Genomic DNA, 6,978 nt, shown 5'->3' on the forward strand with positions numbered 1-6,978 from the left:
TGGAGCAAAGTTTATCATAATTACTATTGGCAACCACAACAAGATTGATGGAAGTCTCAAGACTTTCTAAATCCTTCATTTTAATAATATTAATACATATTTTATAGTACTATATTAATTTATTCTTTTTTCTTTTTGCCTAACTTTAAAGCAAACAGTAAGGTGGAACAAGCTACTAATTCCATGATACTGAAGACAAATAAATGCAGCCCACTCAGTCCATTCCTGCACACTTTTTACAATGAGTCCCTCCCTCCCCAAATCCTATAATGTTAGAATACTGTTTAAAAAGTTATATTCATTTGTCTCACAGAATGAAATTTAAACTCCTTAATTTAGACCTTCACATTCTGAACCCAACTTACTTTTTCATTCTTTATTTCCTTTTAATGAATCACACTTAATATTCTTTCTTAACACACAGTCTGGCTCTCCTTTTCCTCATTAAGTCATGTGTTTTTATGGCAAATACATTACTCATGTTCTATTTCTTCTTCTGGCTCAAAAAGCCAACGTTAATAAGCAAAGTAATTATGTCCACTTGGTGGAAACAGAAGGACCATCTTACTTTATTACTTTCAAATACAGTAAGATAATATATGAAATACATTGAGAGCATTGCCAGGCACATGTAAATGCTCAGTAAATTATATGTCTTTTCTATCATTATTTGCTTAACTTCAGTTTTTTCACCTCCAGCATTAGTGAAGTGACTCTATCCGAAACACTGCACATCCAAATTTTCCTACTTCTGAAGTGAACAGAAATTAAAAAAAAAAAAAAAAATACTGGACTTTTTAGGTGACTAAATTGCAAGAAAAATACAAAGTCAAATGGTGAGTCCCCAAGGCCAGAAGTGTCTGCTTCTGTTGCCATTGCTGCAGCCTTTCCATTACCATCATTATCATATACAAAAGTAAAACACAATGAGTCATTGTGGTCAAGTAACATAATGATAAAAGGGCCGGGTTTGAGCCATAGCATTACCCTACTTCTATTGAAAGTAAATGAGTTTAGTGTAGGGCGAAAGAGGAGGTGGCCCATCAGGGAGAAATCAACATATTATCCAAAGAAAGGTGATAATCTCAGAAAACAAAAGATCCCTACTACATACACTCATTAAAAAAGTTGTCTCTTTTAAAGAATTTTATTTATTTATTTTTTAAGATTTTATTTATTCATGAGAAACACAGAGAGAGAGAGAGACAGAGACAGAGACACAAGCAGAGAGAGAAGCAGGCTCCTTCGAACCCAGGTGGGACTTGATCCTGCACTTCAGGACCACGCCCTGGGCCTAAGGCAGACAGAGGCTCAGCTGCTGAGCCACCCAGGCTCCTCTTTTAAAGAATTTTAAAGTAACCAGCTATAGATTGAAAAATTCAGGTGCCTTGATAATTACTTCCGATTCCATTATTTTAGAGACAACTATGCTAATGGCCCAAAGAATGTGTATTTCGTCCAAGGTCAAACCCCGGAAAATATCAGAGCCAGGAGTAGAACCCAGTTATTTTAATTATGTTAGGGCTTTCACAAGGAGTTATTCTCTAGGAAGGTGCTTTGACATAACAAGCTAAGAAATGCAACTAAATTAGAAGCATCAGCAAAGAAAACTAATAATTTGCAAACGGCTGCATACTAAATAGCAAAGAAGGAATATTCTGCTGAATATCGTGTCAACCCTTCAGATCGAACCAAAATTCACAAAAATTCCTAAAAATGCATTTTTCTAACTCTCTTCCAAACCCATTATTATATTAGCTCGTGGCTTCATGTTTCCCATTAGCTGAGTTATTACTTTCATGTTGTGCAGATTTAGCATATCTGTTTGCGCTGTGCTTTTCAGCACTTCCAAGGAATGCTGATGTTCCTTGCTTCCTCCTGGCATGCTCTCTATTTTGGCACTGATGACCACCTTACATAAGCCCTATGAACCAAACAAGCAGTCAAAAATGGACGTTATAGACTCATGAATTCTCACAGAAAGTCCCCATCAATTTAGTGTTCTGGAGCACACCTGGAACACAGAGGCTCACCTGTTTCTCTCAGGATTCAGAAGAGAGTTCAAACGCCAATTGGAATTTAGAAGCTGTGTGACATATGGCAAGTTACTAATACTTTGTACCTCAAATTCTCCATCTTCAAAATGGGTATAATAAGATCCAGTCAAAGTGCTATTTTTAAGGGTAAGTGAAATGAAAGTACATAAAGTACCTTGCCCAGGAGAATCACACAATTAATGTGTGATTGTTGTTGTGACTATCTATGGTCTGTGAGGTGAAGGCAAGGAGTTTCTAAGCCCAGAAGAGAGGCTGATGGCCTCACTACAGATAGAAAATAAAAATAAAGTGATAGAAAAAACTGGGACACCAGTCCTTTTTTTTTTCTTTTTTTTTTTTAATTTTTATTTATTTATGATAGTCACACAGAGAGAGAGAGAGAGAGAGAGAGAGAGAGGCAGAGACACAGGCAGAGGGAGAAGCAGGCTCCATGCACCGGGAGCCCGACGTGGGATTCGATCCCGGGTCTCCAGGATCGCGCCCTGGGCCAAAGGCAGGCGCCAAACCGCTGCGCCACCCAGGGATCCCTTTTTTTTTTTTTCTTTTTTTTTTTTTAATTTTTATTTATTTATGATAGTCACACAGAGAGAGAGAGAGAGAGAGAGAGAGGGACACCAGTCCTAATTAGAGAAGATGAAAATGTAAGCATCCAAGTGAGCTAAGCACCAAGGCCTAGAAGGCTGGAAAGGACATTTATATTTTAAAGACTATCTCAAATATGACTTACTTATAGTAGCTAGCTTTGGACACTCATCTGTCCTAAACCTTGGTTTCTTCATTTTCTTTTAAAGATTTTATTTATTTATTCATGAGAGGCAGGGAGAGAGAGAGAGAGAGAGAGAGAGAGAGAGAGGCAGAGACACAGGCAGAGGGAGAAGCAGGCTCCATGCAGGGAGCCCAACGTGGGACTCGATCCCGAGTCTCCAGGATCAGGCCCTTGGCTGAAGGTGGCACTAAACCGCTGAGCCACCTGGGCCGCCTGGTTTCTTCATTTTAAAGCTTATATTCACTGAATAATTCTCTTTCCCAGGCATTGTTCAAATATTAAAAAACTGGGATGCCTGGGTGGCTCAGAGGTTGGGTGCCTGCCTTCCACTCAGGGCATGATCCCGGGACCCAGGATCAAGTCCCCCATCAGGCTCCCTGCGTGGACCCTGCTTCTCCCTCTTCCTGTGTCTCTGCCTCTCTCTCTCTCTCTCTGTGTCTCTCATGAATAAATAAATAAATCTTTAAAAAAAAATCAAAAACAATAAATCATATAAGCTCAATTATTCTTTCCTCTTTGTAGATAAGAAAATGGGAACCAGAGAGGTGACATCAATTGCCCAAGATCAACTAAAATTTACTGATGGAACATAGCATGTAGTTTGGCTCTTAGTTTCTTCAAATTCTTAGTCACTCAGCAATTCTGTCTCCTCAAGACCAGCCTGAAAACTATTTTATTAAATATGTCCAAAGATGAAGCTCAAGGATGCATGTAAAACAATAACCATAGAGCCTATCACATAAACTACAATCAATTTCAGCTATTACCATTAACACAATATTGTTGAAATAAAGAGTTCACTGGAATCTGACAGCTTTGTTATGTAGAAAGCACTTACAAGTATTTGTCCCTATATAAGAGAAAGAACTAATTTGAAAGCTAAATTTGTGATCCAAAGAAAGTATGCTTATGCGAATGTGAATGGCTAAAGAAGCAACATTCTTCATGTTTTTATATTTATTATATTTTATAACCATATAAACCATATTATAAAATATAATAAATAGCATATATAGTTCCCCCTCCATTTTTATATCACAGCATATTTCAGTTTAAAAATAATAAAATAGGAATGCCTGGGTGGCTCAGCAGTTGAGAATCTGCCTTCAGCCCAGGGGTTGATCCTGGAGTCCCAGGATCGAGTCCCACATCAGGCTCCCTGCATGGAGCCTGCTTCTCTCTTTGCCTGTGTCTCTGCCTCTCTCTCCGTGTCTCTCATGTATAAATACATAAAATTTAAAAAATAATAATAGAGTATATTAAATTATATTAAATTAAAAATATAATACCACCCAAGCTTTTGGGCCATATTCTTTCTCCGACCCTGACCAGAGTGACTTAGTGCAAACTTGCAGAACTACACATCTGAGTCTTTTTGAGCTTGTTTTCTAAATTCTGTAAAGTAGAAATCAGAACCATTGGCAAATGTGATAGAAGATGTGCAAGGAAAAGCCTTGCAAATTGTCATTTTTTATATATGAAGGAATTGATATGTTTTCATTTTTAGTGAGATGACTCCAAAAGACCTATTTCAAAAGCAGAATTCTAGCCCATGTCTGCAATATAAGAGTTTGCAATTCAGTTGAATTCTTCCATTATGCCATTATATTAAACATTTCCCAAGCCAAATCCATCATTTCCCTCCCATTAGACCAGTATTTTCTTTTAACCAGTAGAAAAGTGTAGTATTAGAATAGACAATAAAACTTCAAGGTCATAGGAGATTCAAAGAAAACCAGAGCCCAGGTCATCAGACTTCTAATTCAAGAGACTTCTAGTTAATTGCAGGTGAGTGGATAAGGGTGGATAATATGAAAGAAGCAGTATAACATAATGTTTAAGGTTTTCTGAGTCTGGAATATTTAAATACAATTTCTTGTTCTGCTACTTACTAAGCTCTGTGTCCTTAGAAAAGTTACCTAACTATTCTATGCTTCTGTTTTCTCATCTCAATTCTACATACTTCAAATGGACATATAGGGACAAACGTATTAATTCACATAAAGTGCTTGGAAGAATCTGACATACATTAAATGAGATAGTTTTTGTAAGATGTTTTTCTGGTTTTTTGTTGTTGTTGTTGTTGTTTTGTTTTGTTTTTTTGAGAGAGGGAGAGTGAGCGTGAGTACAAGCAGGGGTGGGGAGGGGCAGAGAGAGAAGCTTAAGCATGCTCCATGCCCAGCATAAAGCCTGACACAACCCTGGGTCTCATGACCCTGAGATCATGCCCTGAGCTGAAATCAAGAGTCAGATCCTTAATTGACTGAGCCACCTGAGTGCCCCACGTATGAGATACTTATTAAATAATGTTTGTAGTCTGAGCACATTAATAAATCATTCTTTCTTCCTTTCAAGTTCTGATCAAATGATAAATGACACAAGCATGCAAATGGGAATTCATATACAGTTATCAATTCTCACTTGCGGAGCCAGATTACAAAACATGAAGGAGTCTTCTATCCTACTTGGAACTGAAGCCACCAGACTCATGCAGTCCTGACTTTCTCAGGTCGAGAGGCCAAAGAGTGACATAACCCTCTTCCTTCATAACACACTTCCCTCTCCACCTCCCCACCCAACCTGAAGGTTGCAGCCAGAAGTTAGAATCAGAGGAGAGAACTTTAAAGGTAAATAGGCAATATAATCAGAATGCACTAATAGCAATCACTGTTTTGAAAATGGGAACCACTGAATGTGAAACTCAGAAATTAGCTAAGCCCATCAGTATCCTAAAGGGAGGTTGGAGTGAGGTGGTATAAAGACAGCCCATAAGTGTTTACTGTGTTATTTCTCCCTTGAGAAAAGGAGCTGAACTTCTCTGTGGAAAACAAAAGTGAAAAACAAAAACATGGTAAAGGAATAAGCATTCTCTGACCAAAGATTTCCTATGGAGTGGGACATCTACTGTGCAGAAATGCTTTCCTCAAGGACCTGTTCTTTTAACAAACATTAATTGAGATCCTATTGTGTACCAGGCATTGTACTGGCGCAAGATGAAAAAACGGAATTAATAGTCAGATTCAGTGTTGTGTGGATTTTAGGTCTTATTAAGCAAGTTGGTAGAGAATCCTGTCTAGAATCTCTGCAGATCATGCAGATCCTGCATGATCTGCATGATCTGCAGAGACAAAATACAAGTAATAATCATTCCCCCAAATATTGTATAGTGTCCAACACAAATTCTTTGTAACCTACCAGAGTATATACATAAGCATTCTGCAGGTGTTTGATCTAGTGCTGAGGAAGCAAGACTAGATAAATGATTCTCAAATCTTGTGTTTGCACAGATTCCTTTTAAGTGCATAAATTCTGATTCAAAACTCCCAAATGTAAACTGACAAAAGATTGTCTGCTTGGTCTCTCCTTCATCACCTTCAGCTTCCCCTGAGTTACTCCTGAAGAACTCACATCTCCAAGGGACATATTTGAAGACACTGCACCCAAGAGCAACAAGGATTTTTCCTAGTTATTAAAGGGTTAATTCTAAGAAACTCTATCTTTAATACCTCTAGCCAGAATGCTTGAATGAAGGGACACTGCTAGCAGAATCACCTCTCTCAAAACATGCTTTTCTTTAAAATGTAACCAAAAAGCTCTATGCTTCTAAGAATGTCTTAGTAACCATGTGCTTATATGAATTACAAGATAAAAGTTATTACTTATAAAGATAATATTATATACCTAAACTATTGGTTCTGCTCTAAATTTAATCAATTTGTTTGTATACTGTTTTAGTAAAATACATTTACATAAGAAGCTGTTTAGTAAATTTTTCTTCTTTTAGAATTTCCCTGGGTAAACTTTTCTGAGTTTAAGCTATTGTAATAATTCTCTATTATATTTCTACGTATGTCTAAGTACTCATAAGAAAATTTAAGGCTGAGTATGAAGATTAACATTTAGAGATTATGTCTTTTGGAGTATTTTTTTGCCGTCATACATCACATAATAATATATATCAATCGAGTGTTTTGTAATGACAGCTCTAGCTGTTTTCTTTTTTTCTGTGTCTCTGTTCTTCCTGCCTCTTTAAAACGCAAACTATTGAGAAGAAGTGAAGCTATCAGAATACCCACTTTATACTAGCACTCATAGGACACAGTAAAACTGAATGAAGAAATTGGCAAAGAATAAGAGCTTGACAGGGTTTTTTCT

General features: G+C 37.3%; 1 pseudogene; it reads right to left on the reverse strand.

Moving 5' to 3' along the window:
• Positions 1–6,246, reverse strand: part of LOC112923663 (MIF4G domain-containing protein pseudogene) — a 74,514-nt pseudogene extending 68,268 nt beyond the window's left edge.
• Positions 6,247–6,978: the final 732 nt, after the last annotated feature.

This window comes from Vulpes vulpes, chromosome 2, assembly GCF_048418805.1.
Source record: "Vulpes vulpes isolate BD-2025 chromosome 2, VulVul3, whole genome shotgun sequence".
In the NCBI taxonomy this organism is placed as follows: domain Eukaryota; kingdom Metazoa; phylum Chordata; class Mammalia; order Carnivora; family Canidae; genus Vulpes; species Vulpes vulpes.